This window comes from Convolutriloba macropyga, chromosome 13 (genome assembly GCF_964194025.1).
Source record: "Convolutriloba macropyga chromosome 13, txConMacr16.3, whole genome shotgun sequence".
In the NCBI taxonomy this organism is placed as follows: domain Eukaryota; kingdom Metazoa; phylum Xenacoelomorpha; order Acoela; family Convolutidae; genus Convolutriloba; species Convolutriloba macropyga.
The window spans coordinates 39918581-39933101 of record NC_134480.1 but is presented as its reverse complement, the minus strand read 5'-3'; the positions used below and the strand labels follow the sequence as shown (position 1 = coordinate 39933101).

At 33.9% G+C, this 14521-nt stretch overlaps 1 protein-coding gene across 1 annotated transcript in view; it reads left to right on the top strand.

Annotated features, from left to right (window-relative positions):
• LOC142351722 (neuronal acetylcholine receptor subunit alpha-7-like) overlaps positions 1–14521 on the top strand; it is a gene marked incomplete at its 5' end in the record, with an annotated part of 49968 nt that overhangs the window by 33122 nt on the left and 2325 nt on the right. The gene's annotated exons all lie outside the window — the stretch shown is intronic.

The following is a 14521-nucleotide window of genomic DNA, read 5'->3' as shown; positions in this document are numbered from 1 at the left end:
AAAACATAGCCGGTAGAATATCAGAACGTACTCGAAGAGTCGTGCAATAACATTATTTTTTCAACTAACACTACCTATTTCAAAAATATCAAAAAACTCAAACAATGCGATGTATTCCCGGACTTGAGTCTGAGAGCATTTCAGCGCTGAACAAGCACATTTCAAGAATAAATGCTAACTTCAGTTCTGAAACATCGCATCTCCAGAATACTTCAAATTTCTTTATGTGCAATTTTTCTTCATTATGGTTATGTTGTTGTCATAGAGTTCGGCCTGGCTAAACTTATCATGTATAGTCTGAAAATTACCTATTCAACAAAAGTCTGAGCAGAACAATGTCATGCTATCGTAGTTTACAACTGGTAATTACTATAGTAGTATACACACTCTTTATACATAAGCCAGTTTGTAGGCAACTACCACAACGCCAATTTAACTTAGTGGTTACGATTTGCTGCGCAAATTAAATGTAACAAGTAGCCACGCGGAAGATCGAATCACATATAAAGTAAACCTTGTTTGCGGGAGTTAGGCTGCACACTTTATTTTTCATGAAGTAAATTTTGCTCAATAATCAAGACTAACCCATTTAAATTGGGATATGAACAGGGGTCTGGCCATCCTAAACAGAACGGCTATAAACTGATTCAGCGCTGATTTCCTCTGGGACCAAGTTCCGGGTTAGTAGAAACAATCATTTTTAGTGATGAATTTGGGTCGGGGGATGCGCGGGCGTAGGTAGATAGGTAAGGGAGAGTAGGTAAAGGGTGTTGGGTAGGCTTTTTGGGTGGCGTTTGGTAAATTGGCGGAGGTGTACGTAGGGTTAGATGAAAATCACGGGTGTGGGGGTAGATTGTATAGATAGGAGGGACTTAATGGCATCAAAAATTCTCGTAGTGACCTTTCAACTTGAATATTACCAGCAGTTCCTAATCACTATAGATAAAAAAAGTAAGCTACTGTTAAACTTGAATGCTTAAAACAGAAGTCAATATTCAAAAACAGCGGTATGAAGTTCAAGTCGTCAACAAACTTGCGTTAGCTAAAATCTGTTGTAACTTATTTTTGGTTATGCGGGTCGAAAACACTGCTAGTGCATTTTTGAAGTCACCAAAACAATTTGCGCAATTTAACTTTAATTTTTACCTACTACCAGAATTGATCAAAGAAATTATAAGAAAATTATCTGTGAAAACTTTGGCAATTATTAAATTTATCTTAATTTTGGGAGTTCAACAAAGTCTTTTGACGCAAATAAAGTTCTTATAATTTTTTTAGAATTGCTCTTGAGCGTTTATATCTGTAAAAAATCTTTCAAAACAACTGCTCTTTACTCATTTATGAACTGAACTCCTAGTGACAATCAAGAAATGCATGTTGTTCATGCTTAGGATTTTGCAGCGTTTTTCGCTTTGCTCTTTGGGGTTTAGGAAATAAACCCCACAGAAATAAACTCCATGGAAATGAACCCCCCATTTTAAATTTATACTTTGATCTGTACAGTTTTGTTGTGATTGTTTCATATCAAGTCCCACGAGCCCTAAGGCATGGCCATGGCTCGCGAGGCATGGTCAAACGCGCTAAATGCTCAGCTTGTTAGTTGTCAAGTGGGGGTTTGGTTTGTTTCCGTGGAGGTTTATTTCGTCTATAAAATAAGTGGGTTTTTTCTTCATCGGGGTTTCTTTCCAAAGCCGTATTTGAGGTGCAGTTTATCAGCTCAAAACCTGTGAACAACAGAGACTTGACTGGCAAACAGGACTGTGCGGATGCCGAGATCCGAGTTTCCATACCTATACTCTCTTTTCTATGGGTATAGAAATCGTTCAATTGTGACACATTCTCTAAATTTCTTGCAAAACTTCCTCCCTGTTTTTCTTGTGATTTCGATTAAAATGTTAACTATCTCAATACTGCTTCTGAAGTTGAATTCGATTCGGGTTTTGTTTCCCGTACTCTTTTTGGCGATCTTTGTAATGATTCTCACGAGATGCTTTTTGAGTTGCTTATTTGGAAGTCACCTGCATATAGACAAAAATGTACTAAATTTATCATCAATTTCTGAAATTTTTTTTCACAAATGTACTTTTCAAACGTGAAGGTACTAAGAAAGACTCAATAGAGGGTTGTTTTTTTGTCTAAAAACCACAACTTGATTTTATTTTCGGTTATTGTACTTATGTAAAATCTAATTAAACGCAATGTGAAACAAAAGCAAAAAGTGAAAGTAAAAAAAATTGAACTAGAAAGAAATTAAATTAAAACTATCATCGTTTTTGGTAATCAACTTGATACGGTTACAAACTCCATTAGACAGAAGTCGATTTCTTCTATCCAATTGTTTTGTTCTGTTTCATTTAAACTTCACTGGAGATTGAAGCTTTGTATTAGTTTAAATTTTATGCCGTCGCATTTTTTTTTTTTGATATTTTTGTGTATAAAGACTATCACCTTCATTTTTCTCCGATTTAACCTTTGTGAGATTGTAAGATTGACTCCTTTTTCCTTGAATGACTTAACTAGCCTGAAGTTTGGCAATGAAGTCTGGCAAAATTTTTCGCCAAATGTAGTTTCACAACTGATGTGCTTGAAGGGGGAATTTTGCCAGTGGAAAATTAAAGTCAGAGCAACTTCTCACTCCGATGGTACTCGATATTGTATATAAACGTACTAATTTTCTTTTTTTTAATATTTCAAATAGTCATTTTTTGCGCTTTCAACGTTTCGAGTTTTTTGTTTTAGCGGTACTTGGATGAAACTGTATAGAGTGCAGAATCGATTTCTGAAGGTTTGTCTAAATTTGATTTTTTTTGTACAACTTCATCCCCGCTTCCATTTGTTTATTTTGCTTGTGTTCTTCCTATGAATGTATCTGATCCGTGTTTTTTTCCTATCCGCTTTGACGCAGTCTGTTTTTGGGATACTTTTTAATATACAAATGAGAGATCTACTACGCTCATTCTATTAAAAAATTTTGATAAAAAGTGAGCCATTTGTTAGAATTGTCAAAATCTGTGCTAAAGATCATGGCAGTTCTGATAAGAAATTCAATATAAATTTTTCAAAAAAAAATTGGTTGGTACTCGAAATTTTGCATCTTGCAGAAAGTGGTGTTTTTCTTAATCTCTTGATCATGCAATACCATAAAAGTGCTAAATCTGTCCTATATATTTATAGTGGCTATATATAGTAACGTGGTATTCTATTTCTTTCCCTTTACAAGAGGCCAAAGTGGCCTTCCAATCTAATTAGAGTCAAAGTCTAAATTATTGAAGTGTTCTTGTGGTTATATTGACCTTACACCAATATATTTCAGTCTATATTAATCCTCTATACAGATTGTAAAGCAACAAATATGAGTATCTTGAGAAGCTCGACGTCTCCTCAAAAATCTTTTTAAATTCTGCGGGTATCTTTAATCGCATATTTGAAGCTATCATTTCAAAGCAATAAATCAAATCTTGACTTTCTCGTTGAAAATGTGAAACTGAAATGAGCGAGAGAAAGAAAGAAAATAAAGCTGGTGAAAGAAAAGGTAGCTTTCAGATTTGGTTTTGGATTTCAAAGGTATACTAAATGATTGAAAGACCGCGCGGTTGAAAGAGCCGATTTAGTCCCGCAAGTGTACTTGCAATTTAATGGTTTGAAAAGGAAAACAGTCTTATTTTGTTTGAACAACTTCACTCTCATTAATAATAAATCCACGATCGCCACAAGGGAAAATTGTTGAATACTGAAACATTTCACATTTTTGAATGTATTCTCAGCACGATATTTTGATGTTTCTACTCATGAAGTGAGTTATTTCAGGCGTCTTTTTGTATTTCAATGTGAATAAAAACTCAAATGTTGAAAATGATGAAATCGGCAGTTAATATTGAGAGTACTTATAAAGTTTGTTCAGACAAAATGACTCAAGATTTCGTGGCTCCTTAAAAGGCAGCTGCAAATGAAATTCATCACTTCACAATTTAGTTCATCTAATTTTTATAATACAAGTTCTTGAACCAATTTTAAACTATCGTATATTTATAGTCTGCACATAGAATGAAGATATCTCAATATGACTGCCATGATACTTGATGAAAAACACAAAATTGAACCACTGACTGCGAAAACAACTGAAAAAAAAACAAACGTCTAAACCGCGGCGTCTATTATTGCCGTGAAAGGCTCGATTTCTCAATAGGAAAGCAGGAGACAGCAGAAGAATTGCCTTTACTATTGCAAGAATTTTATCAACCTTCCATTACAATTTTTTGGAATGAAGAGTACATCTTCGCAAATATGAAAAAGTACAAGATGAAACAGTGCTTGATGATTTGCGGAAAAATGTCTAAAGCACTCGAAAACTATCCTGAGAATTTTATTCAAACTTTAACTTCAAGGTGGAAATTTTCAGAAAAACGGAGTTTATGAAATTCAAGCTCATTAAGAACAGGATGCAGTTCACAATGTAAACCTATATTAAAAGGATTTCCCAAAAAAAATAATTGTTTAAATACAAAACGTTACCGAACGCCAAGTCAATATCAGTACTGGGCAAGTCTAATTGCAAGTATAGGTATCAGTATTTATTCAGAGCTATAATCAAAGCGGATTTTAGACATGCCAATCATGTGCAAGCCTTGGCGAAGAGTTGGCATGTCCTAATCCAAGTCTTGGCCAGACTTGGTAAGTCTTAATCCAAATGTATTTTTAGGCAACCTCCCAGGACTCTGCTGAAGTTACTTTGACGTACGGCAAATTTTTTATATATATTGAAAAATACGGAATCCATTGATCATTGAATGCCTCCTGTGAACCTCCCCCGCGCTTCTGCTATCCACACCCCATGGGTGCTAGTTCATGATTTTGAAAGGTTTTAGGGTGTTTTAAAAGCATGCCGGTAAAATGGCTGAAAATTAATCACGAAATCGTGGCACGTTACAACATTTTTTGAAAATCGAAACTTTCAATTCAGACTTTTTGAAATGTTGGTTTTGACTGAAGAGTCAACTTCCAACTGTTACCCAAGTCTTGGCCAAGAATCGTCAGAATGGTAAGACTTGTATTAAGACTTGCCTAGTACTGATTTAGACATCGAGTTCAGTACGGTACGCTTCCCCTTCCCAGACAAGTAGAGATTTTATTGAATGTAAACTGCGACACGAACCAGCTAGTATAATAGTGGCTTGCATTACTGACCTAGAACGAATTTAAACAGTGATTTGGAAGGTGACAAACGTTTGCCAGTCAATTAGAGAACTGCCGCTGTTTATTCTTCAATATAAAATCTTGTCTATTATGATTATATTATCACAACACTAGAACGACACCATCTTAAATTATCTTTGGTTTTCTATCCGTGGACTGTATTTGCGTAAACAAATTTATTTTTCTTTTTCTCATGTAGAGTTTCTTTTTTTTGGTGGGTTACTCTTCAATGACAACCTATATGTGTCAACAACCAAATTTTTGTCAAAATCAATCACTGAAGTCCAAAAGTTTTTAGCGAGACAATTTACTTCTATCATTTTTATTACTATTGTTTTCGAAATGCGTACTGTGGCTTAGGAAGGTTTTGCTCAAAAATTATTAGTTAACACCCCCCCCCCAACAAAAACATAAACAATAAGTTTGATCCTCGTCATCTCTTTTAAAGGAAAATTTTTCTGACCAAAAAGTTTTGTGACTTTTTGTCTTAGAAGAACGGGATTGACTAGTGAAGCTCAATGTCATTAAATTGAGAATGTCTCTAGGGGTCTTATTGGTCTCTAAGTATGCGTCTCATCGAAAGAGCTGAGGAGACTCAAATGCATGGTGCGAACTGAAGTTCAGGTTAGTTTTTAGAACCCCAATTCTACATCCTTTTCTTACAAACGTTATTTCAATTATTAGCATTTACAAAAACCTGATTTCTGATGAAATGTGCATTGAAACTCAATTTTTCTAGCTTTTCAACCCCTATTCATTCCCCCATTCTAATTTTGTAAATAATTAGTACTATTAAATTAGTGAAATAGGCACTTGCCCATGCCTTGCGAGCCACGGCAGTACCTCAGTGGCCCGTGGGATTTGATATGAAACTATTGCAACCGAACGTGAGATTAAGTTATCCGCTTAAAAATGACAAAAATTGATAGAGGGATTAAAAGATAGAACGGTCAAATGATTTGGGGTTAAGATAAGCGAAATTAAATGAATCGGGCTGAAAAAAAACTAGAAACAATTTTTGAAACAACTTTGATAATAGCACAATGGCGGGCACCTTTCTGCTGAAGTTTTTTAAAAATTTATCCTACTATATTTTTTGTGAGTAAAAATACATGCAGACAGTTTGCAAACAGCTGTAAATTATTGACATTTGATTGAGTGCTAATTATACAATTTCCTGGAGTTTTTTTTCGAAACCTGTCTAAAACTTGTTTTGTGATGAAATATGCATGCTTACATACAATGACGTAATTTTGCATTATCGTTAATTCCGAGAAGGAATTTTCTTCCCCTACAATAGCGTTTGAGGTATTCAGTAATTTATTTAAAGGGGGATAAAAAGCAGAAAAAGTGGACAGCTTTATAAGCTTGGTTTTCGGTGCTTCAAAAATGTCAGAGGAAATTTATATGTATAAAATGCTATTATAACAAGATTGGCTCCGGTGGGCTGCATTCCGCACAAAATGCGAGTACACGATTCATATATAACATTTGAATGTGGAGAACAGAAAATTCTCCGGAAAAAAAACAAAAACAATTAAATGAAATAGGAAAGTTTGCATCAGTGATCAAATATTCTCATTAGAATCTTGACATTGTTAAGAATAGAAAAATGGGCAGAGGTTAGGTTCAGCCGAAAAAAAGTGTAACAGGGTAATAATATAAACCAAAATTTGGAAGCATTGAAACATTTGGTACAGCAGTAAGCCCGTTTTGCAATCTTGCAGTTTCACCCTAACCCTTTGAAATTATTCATAAATCGGGCAGCAATGTTTTTGGATTAAGTTGAACGTTGAGCGTTCATTATCAAGTTATCAGAATTATTGAATTAGACCAGCCATGCCCCGACCAAGGGGTTGTGCCAGACGGCAGGTAGAATTTGCGTCACAATTTTTCAGACATTAGCGTGTGATCAGACAATGAAGAATGTGTGTGATCAGACAAAATATGACACTACAAAGAGCCGCGAGAACAATTAAATTACATTTCTTGAAGAATTTTTTACTACATTCTGATCAACTGATTGTTATTACACCATGTTACCTCCGGCATTGAATTAATTGCAATTTGTCTATATTTGAATACGAGTATTGAGACGGAGGAAGATTTATTGCAATTTGGAAGAACGTTTCCAGAAAAAAAAGAACTCTATCTATTTTTTCATTTCTGGGTCTTTCACAGTAACGCTTAACCAGCTTATTAGTCATTTAATAAGGCTTAACCGCCATTACTTTAATGCGGGACTATATTTTCTTGGAGGGGTGCGGGGCGAAAATAGAAAAGACCTGAATTTTTTATTCTGCAAAGAAAATTTGCAACTGATATAACAAAACATTTGCTTCTTTTAAAGGGTAAAAAGCATCTCTCACATGGTCTCTCGATTAATTAGAGTTTAAAAGCAATTCTTGCCAGTGAGGTTTTTTTCGTTCTTCCGAAGAGCTTGATAGCGACAAAGATTTAACGATTCCAAAAAACTTTGTTTGCAGAAACTCGAAAATGCACAATTTTCGAGCCCCAGAAAAATTGGTATGGAAACCAAAATTGTAAACAAACAGAAAGAAATTATAAAATGTTCTGAAAAAAATGAAAATATAAACAAAAATTCAACCTTGCTTAAAATTAGACTGGAAAAAACATAAGCGCGATTTTTTGTTTGTGTTTCCAACTATTATTCTGCAGCTTTGAGATTTTACAACTAATTGTGAGACAACTTAAGTACAGTGCTGGTTCACCTAGTCGCTATCTTTATTTCTTAAAGTTTCTTTTTGAAGTTGCCATAATTTTATTGATAAAATGTTTCTGTTATGTACCCATAATTGTTCAATTCGTTTGATTCATATAGTCTAGTAACTTAAAGATAATTGAGGGTAATGAACTGCACTACCGAAATCAGATATTTTTTAATGTAATTTTTCTGTATTTGGTAACAAAACTTATATTGATTTCTTCTTTCGAACTCTATGAGATATCAATAAAGTTCCGGTTTCTTATTTTTAGTAATTTATCAAAATTTGTCACAATTAGGATTATATATATATATATATATATATATATATATATATGTATATATATATATATATATATATATATATATATATATATATATATATATATATATCAATCAAGAGTTGGCGATGTTTACAAATAATCACTGGGATCACAGTTTCTCTTTGTCAGCAAAGAGGCTTAATTTTGTTTTTAAACAATATTTTTCTCCTAAATCGGATCTTACATTTTGCATGTGCTTGACATACATTTGTCATGTGTTTGTCATGTATTTGTTATATATTTGTCCCTATTCATATACTAAACTCCATTTTTGAATTAAAGATTCGATGGACCTCCATTAGTTAAATGTGAGGTGTTAGAACGAATTGCAGTCTTTTTTAAAAACAATATGTGTACCAAAAACACTAATGTAAATTGTGCATAGGATAAGCTTGATATAGCTTGACAAGAAACTCTACTTGTTCAACGTATACTTGGCTACAGAACAAGCCTTGAAGAACAAGAACGAACGTGAGAACGGGTTATAAGAGATGCTGAAGTTTGAGAGCTTAAGATCAGTTGGTGTAAATTGGTTTGAACCACTATGTTTGCAAGTAAGACCACTACGCTTAAGACCACTAGCCTTAAGACCACTAATCTTGCAAGTAAGAGATGCTGGTTCGAATTCAGTATTTGTCCATTTTCACAATTGTTAGGCCCCTAATATAAACGCAGATTTTTTTTTCATTTTTTGAAATTGCTATATTTTGATTATCAGAGTAAAACATCAGGGCTGCAGGTTTACAAATTTTATGCAGTTTATGCTTTCTGAATGCAGCGAGAATAGGAGACAAGTTCGTTTTGTTTTTGAGACGCTTGTTTCTTTGCGTATCTTTACAACAAGAGCTCGAATTCTCAATGACCTGATCACGACGTCCAAACGCAGTTGTCCACGCCTCCTCATTTTTTTTCGGGAGGTGAAAACATGAGCTAATTATCAAAATTGGGCGAATGAAGAAGGGGAGGAGTGATGATCTATTTGGGGTATCATTCTTTCCAGACTTTATACCTTGCTCATGGGCAATAACCGGTGCAAAAATTGTTATCTGTGAATTTAATGAGCCGTCAACAAACCAGCGGCTGCAAAAAACGGAGAGTTCGGACTATAAAAAGGGGAGGTTATTTTCCTAATAAGGGCTATAAAAATAGTACATGGAATTCAATAACCCCAAAAATTGTGCATTTCTGTGAAGTCGGGAAATTCACAAAATTTCAAGGTTCATTTAGGTTCTCAAGGGATTTAAAGTCTGGGTATGATTGAATTGCGTCACCAAATTGTTTTTGTTTTCCTTGTTTTAATTGGCGGGGTAGCCCATGAATGGATCTTAAATAATTGCATAGCTGTACATTTCACGGTCTGATTGTTAATTGGAATGCTTGTAATTCTGGCATGTGAAAAGGTGCGCAGGTTATTAATAATCCAAAACTGTGTTTCCTAACTGTGGCAATGTCATTCGAAGTGTTCGGAACCTTTGACGTTTGACAGGTTCCTGTACTGGTATACCTGTCTAATTCAAATCGGAACAGTGTTAAGTGTATAAAAAGTGGGCTGATATTTAAATCTTGGAAAATTTTTTTATTCAATGTACCAGGAAATTATGAATGAAATTTATTTGCTAAATTTAAAATACATAACTTTGCAAAGTGAGCCCAGCCATTTTACGCTTCCGCTATCCTAGTTAAAAGCCTTATAGACAGAGAAAAAAATTGCAACGTTTTAATCGGCAAATTGTTGTAAATCCATTAATAAGGGGGATAAAAATTTGTCAAAAAATAGTCACCTTATCAACCTATTGTATATATCTTGCCCTTTTTCTTTACAGTATATATTGCCATAATGATTAATACAACCAATGCACTTACTGGAAAGGAAAATGAATATTCCGTTTTAGTTTCATTGTCTGGAAGACAAGGCACTTTTAAACCAATAGGCATATTTAAACAAATAATGGGGGTTTTCATTGATTCAACCTTTTTTATAGGTCAACGAAGAATAAATTTTGCTCTCCAGACATGGTGACAAGTTTGGGACCCCATATGATTTATTTTTTATCAATATTCGAGGTTATGTCAAGTCCTCCTCCAAAAAATCATTTTTGCCCTCCTTCTTTTGCTTAGTAATAAGGTGATTATACCCATCCCCCTCCCCATCTCGTTAAGCACTCCACGAATACTCAACATAATTTTGTTTTTCCATAACTTTTTTTCAAAAAACCTTGAAAGTCAGTGCTGAAAATAAATTCTAATTAGTTTCATGCTTTTTGCTCATACAATTTGTTGAACGTAAGGTCATTTAATTGAGCGACCTTGACAAGTTCCTTTTGTTTTTGAGACGCTTGTTTCTTTGTGTGTCCTTACCACAAGAGCTCGAATTCTCAATGACCTGATCACGACGTCCAAACGCAGTTGTCCACGCCTCCTCATTTTTTTTTCGGGAGGTGAAAACATGAGCTAATTATCAAAATTGGGCGAATGAAGAAGGGGAGGAGTGATGATCTATTTGGGGTATCTTTCTTTCCACACTTTATACCTTGCTCATGGGCAGTAACCGGTGCAAAAATTGTTATCTGTGAATTTAATGAGCCGTCAACAAACCAGCGGCTCCAAAAAACGGAGAGTTCGGACTAAAAAAAGGGGAGGTTATTTTCCTAATAAGGGCTATAAAAAATAGTACATGGAATTCGAAAATCCCAAAAATTGTGCATTTCTTTGAAGTCGGGAAATTCACAAAAATTTCAATGTTCATTTAGGTTCTCAAGGGATTTAAAGTCTGGGTATGATTGAATTGCGTCACCAAAGTGTTTTTGTTTTCCTGGTTTTAATTGGCGGGGTAGTCCTTGAATGGATCTTAAATAATTGCATAGCTGTACATTTCACGGTCTGATCGTTAATTGGAAGCCTTATAATTCTGACACGTGCAAAGGTGCGCAGGTTTTTAATAATCCAAAACTGTGTTTCCAAACTGTGGCAATGCATGTCACTTGAAGTTTTCGGAACCTTTGACGTTTGACAGGTTCCTGTACTGGTATACCTGTCTAGTTCAAATTGGAACAGCGTTGAGTGTATAGAAAGTGCGCTGATATTTAAATATTGAAAATTTTTTTTTTCAATGTACCAGGAAATTATGAATGAAAATAATTTGCTAAATTTAAAATACAAAACTTTGCAAAAATGAGCCCAGCCATTTTTACGGTTCCATAATCCTAGTTAAAAGCCTTATAGACGGAGAAAAAAGTTGAAACGTTTTAATCGGCAAATTGTTGTAAATCCATTAATAAGGGGATAAAAATTTGTCAAAAAGTAGTCGCCTTATCTGACAAAAAAGACAGAAAGATTTATATATATAAAAACAACATACATTGGATTGGGACCCCAAAAGGCAAAAAACAATTTCCGCTATTTCATTTTTTTCCGTTGCTTAACTGATAAAATTTAAATAAAAAACCAGAAGAAATAGCGTTGACAGTATTAATCTACAAAGCTTTTTTCTATGCTTGAGCTCTGTAACTCGAACCATTAAACTCCAATTGCTACCCGGGCCACCACTTCTTAGTAGTCATACAAGGATCATATATGATATCGTACAAATCATAACGTATTTCCTAGTACGGTCCTTGTATGACTACTAAGAAATCATATATGACTACAAGGAAATTATATATGAACCTTGTATGACTACAAAGAAATCATATATGATCCTAGTATGACTACCAAGAATCATACATCTATTTTTCTAAATTTTTAACCATTTATGTCTTTTAAAAATTTCATTCGGCGGGGACACACTGATGTGATTCCCCGGCATCACTTTGTGATCCGCCAAAAGACCCAAACGTACAATATCAATTGCAAAGTTGGGCACGCAATTAAAGATTAAGTTCGAACAGATAAATAAGGTTCTGATATTCTCTGAAGCCAGCTTATACCTACAAATGCTCGTTAATAAAAAAAATGGAGAAAATTTTTGAAGTTAATCTCAATTTCCTTTTAGGAATATTTTTAAGTTGGAAAATTATTCTTTTCGCCCACACAAAGAATCTAATGTGGAATCCAAATACGATATAATAATTTAGTATGTCCTCTGACTACATTAACCGGAGTTTGTGGAACCAATCAATGTTTTATGTATCATATATGACCTCGCATGATTTCCAGGAAACTCTTTCAACATCAAAAGAAAATGAAAGATATACAGTTTTTAGGCTTTGAATTTTTTTGTATGATCCCTGTATGATTTCTACGAAATCATATATTATCTTTGTATGACTACTAAGAAATCATACAAATCATATATGACCTAGTATGATTACTAAGATTTGTGTATGATGAGCAAACTGGGTATTCGAGTCTAGATTTTAATTGGGCTAATCAGCATGAGTTGATGAAACAAATGATTGTCAAAATAGATTTTTTAACATTCTAACAAAAAAATCTGCTTCTTAATATTCCATGAAATTTCTTGAGCATAAGATCATAGAAAAGAAGAGTTCATTTTAAATATTTTTATCTACTAACTAACTTACACAATTGGTAATTCAACCTATCGTATATATTTTGCCCTTTTTTACAGTATATATTGCCATAAGGAGTAATACAACCATTGCACTTACTGGAACGGAAAATGAATATTCTGTATTAGTTTCATTGTCTGGAGAATAAGGCACTTGTTAAAAAACGTTATCAGACGGTCACTATTTAAACCAACAATGAGGTTTTTTATTGATTCAACATTGTTTAAGGTCAATGAAGAATAAAATCTAAATTTCGGACTCCAGTGACAGTGGCAAGATCTTTTTGAGCAAGTTTGGGACCCTATATGATTTATTTTTATCAATATTCGAGGTTTTGTCAAGTCCTACTGCAATGAATCGTTTTTTCCCTCCTTCTTTTGCTTAATAATAATATGATTATTCCCATCCCCCTCCCCCATCTTCTTAAGCACTCCACGAGTACTCAACATAATTTTGTTTTCCATAATTTTGTTTCCCAAGAAACCATGAAAATCAGTGCTGAATCTCTGCAAATATATTCCAATTCGGTTCATTCTTTTTGCTCATATAATTTGTTGATTTTAAGGCTATTTAATTGAGCGCTATAACACATTTCGCCTATAAAGTTCGAGGATTATTTATATGAAAGTGAGATTCGAACCTAGATTACTTATTATGTCCTTCTCCGTAATTTTTTGTTTATTTTTAAACGTGTGTAAAAATTTCCTTCCATGTTTCAACTCTCTGCTATTTATATTTTGCAGTTAGAAAGAAGTTAAGGGAAATTTTTTGAAAAGTAACAGGCAGATCAAAGAAGCATGACATATGAAAAGTTAGCCTATGAGACAGATTCACTTGCAACGATTTCATCACTTTTAACAAAAGATTATGGAACTTTGCGTCCAATGCCGCTTGAGTTTAAGTTGTTGTGAACTATTTTCCATCAAATCAGAACTGCAACTCAACATAACAATGAAGGACCTGAATTACTTATGTACATTATATCATATACAATAAAAGTTCTTATTCAATTACTATTTTTATTACACTAAATTGTAACTTCCTTAATTCTCAAAAAGCACAAAGTCCCATTATTTAGAAAAAGCCAACGAAACAAACCGAAATTTGTCTGTATATTTGAGTTTTGGACTATCAATTGGCCTACATACAAATAATCGAACACACTTTTGGCGGAAAAATAAACAAGAATAACTACTTTGAAAACCACCTTTCATTATAATAACCCGTGCGTGTAATACAAGCCAAGAACTTACAAAGCGTCCATCAGTTGTAAAACAAATATTAATTGGCCAAAAATAAACTAACTTGGCCAGGCTTCACCTGCATGTGGAATTTGATGTAAATCTATGACAACCGAGCAATTTATCATGGCCGAACATAATTAATTTGAAACCTCTATTAACATTTTTGATTTATTCAATCCTGAATTTTGTAATTTTCACTTTGTTTTGCTGAAAGCTTGCGGCCAATGGGCATGTTTCCTATTTTGTTAAGTGGTCTAACGTACTCTGATGTGACATCAAAAAGAGTAGGATAGAAAAGTAACTATAATATTAACAAACGATTAGTTAATGAAGTCAATTAATTTTAACTCCACACAGAAGACTAGAAAATGTCAAAGCAATTATAACCCAGTTTTTCATAATTGAATTTCTTTTATTGATCTGTGTGAAGAGATTAAATATTTAATAATACTGTAATTATCAGGGGCCGCGGTGATGCCTCAGTGGCTCAAGGGAGTTGATATGGAATAATGGCATCCGGACATG